The 2,370-nt window shown below is 41.9% G+C and overlaps 1 non-coding gene across 1 annotated transcript; it reads right to left on the reverse strand.

Moving 5' to 3' along the window:
• Nucleotides 1-2,055: 2,055 nt before the first annotated feature.
• TRNAE-CUC (transfer RNA glutamic acid (anticodon CUC)) lies at nucleotides 2,056-2,128 on the reverse strand. Its single transcript has one exon. It is a non-coding gene; the product is annotated as a tRNA-Glu (tRNA).
• Between the last annotated feature and the right edge of the window lie 242 nt (nucleotides 2,129-2,370).

Here is a 2,370-nt window from a genome sequence, read left to right on the forward strand (position 1 = left end):
CTCAGGTTCGAGCCCTGGTCCAGGAAGATCCCACATGCCACGGAGCAACTAAGCCCATGCGCCACAACTACTGAGCCTGCCCTCTAGAGCCTGTGAGCCACAACTACTGAGCCCATGTGCCACAATTACTGAAGCCCTCACGCCTAGAGCCTGTGCTCCACAACAAGAGAAACCACTGCAATGAGAAGCCCGCACACCACAATGAAGAGTAGCCCCTGCTCGCTGCAACTAGAGAAAGCCCGCACGCACCAACTAAGACCCAACGCAGCCAAAAATAAATAAAATAAATTTGTAAAAAAAATAAGTCAAATAAAATGTATTTCTTCCTATGGATACAGTCAAATAAGTTTGAAAAACACTACGACAGAGTAGTTTGTGGCAAAGATTGTGGGTTGCCTACCCAATAGTCACTCTCCTTTCTCCTTGCTAAGAGAACTGTGATTTTGTTCAGGAATGGAAGCAGCCTTGCGTTATAGAAGGTTGAGCTGTGTGGAGTTAGGGGTGGGAGCTAAGCCGCTTCACAGCCCAGAGTTTTGATTGATCTAAACCAGTGGTTTTCAAAGTGTGGTCCAAGAACCCCTTCTAAGGGGTCCACAAGGCCTTCCTTTTTGCAACAACGTATCTTTGTGAGGCCAGAATTTCTTCATATATTTCAAGTAAAACAACATATCACAATGAATTGAAGGCAAAAGCAGAAATTAGAATCCAGCTTCTTCTATTAAGCCAGAAAGTAGAGATACAGAAAAATGTAAAATGATGCCACTTTTTTCACTAATTTTTTTTCTTTGAGAAAATATAGTATTTTTTTATTTAAAAAATGTTATTTACGTTAACATGTAAAGGGTAACTTTAAATGAACTAATAAACACATATATTCAAATTTTTCAGTTTTAACTTCGAATACAGCAAATATTAATTGATACAACCACACAAACAAAAGATCTTTGGGGTCATTAATAATTTTTAAGAGTTTGAGATCACTGACTTAAGCCACTCATGGTTGTTTCCTTCCGTTTGCCAGTGACTTTATCAGGACTGTGATACAATTCTAGAAAATGGGACTTGAAGTCTGCTGAGGACTTCTGAGAAAGTTTTCTTTCTAGATAATAAAAGAAGAGCTGTATGGGAGGAAACAGCCTCTCTTCTACACCACTGGGTTAATGTGCATGCAATGTGATGCCTGAAGCAGTGGCAGCGGTCTTGCAACTATGAGGTTACAAGGTTGAGGACAAAGTCTACACACTGAGGATGGCAGAGTGAAGAGATGGAAGGAATGTGGGTCTGTATCCACCAGCCCAAGACCACTTATCTCTGGATTTCTTGTTTTGTGAGATAATAAATCTCTCCCCACTAGATCATAAGATCCATGAGGGCAGAGTTTTGTTTTGATTTGGGGGGTTTTGTCTGTTTTAGTCTCTGACATATCACCAGCACCTACACAGTGCCAGGAACATAGCAGGTGATAGGTAAATGTTTGTTGAATAAATGAATGACCCCTTAAACATAGTCCTTGTTGGATTTCATTGTTGTTGTTCCTTAAAGCCAAAGAATCCTAATTGATTCAAGTGTCCTACCCTACTCCAGTTTCCATCTGTGGGGATCCTTTTCGGGGATCCTTCTCAATTAGCCTTCATCAATGGACATCCCAGCCTATGCTGAGCATGACCTAATTTATAGCCCCACAACGCCATGGGGTTATCTTTATTTTCAGCACTTGTCACACTTTTTTTTTTTTTTTTGGAACTGCCTCTTTTGTTTCTTTGTTTCTTTCACTAGAGGTGGAGGTCAGAGATTTATTAGTCTGGGTACAATCCAGGCTTCCAGTGGCTCAGACAAAATCAAGTTTATTTCTCTCTCACCTAATCCAGACTTAGGTGGTTCTAGGGTAGAAACATTGACAATCTCTCAACACACAACCTCTGGGCCCAAGGTTGCTGCTCTAGCTCCTGCCAACAGATCTTCATCCCAGCCAGTGGTAAAGGGGAGGGCAAAGAGAGAACATATCCATTATTTAATTTATTTATTTAATTTTGGCCACAGCTTGTGGGATCTTAATTCCCTGACCAGGGATTGAACCCAGGCCCTCAGCAGTGAGAGTGCAGAGTCCTAACCACTGGACTACCAGGGAATTCCTTCTCCATATTTCAAACAGACCTGGAAGGAGCATGCATCATTTCTGCTCACATCTTACATAAGCTCACATGAACATCTCAGAACTTAATCACATGAACACTGAGATCCAAAAGAAGCTCGGAAATATAGCCATGTGCCAAATAAAACTCATGAGTTCTATTATTAAAGAAAGAAGGGGGGCTTCCCTGGTGGCGCAGTGGTTGAGAGTCAGCCTGCCGATGCAGGGGACGCGGGTTC

Source organism: Lagenorhynchus albirostris, chromosome 15 (genome assembly GCF_949774975.1).
Source record: "Lagenorhynchus albirostris chromosome 15, mLagAlb1.1, whole genome shotgun sequence".
NCBI lineage: Eukaryota > Metazoa > Chordata > Mammalia > Artiodactyla > Delphinidae > Lagenorhynchus > Lagenorhynchus albirostris.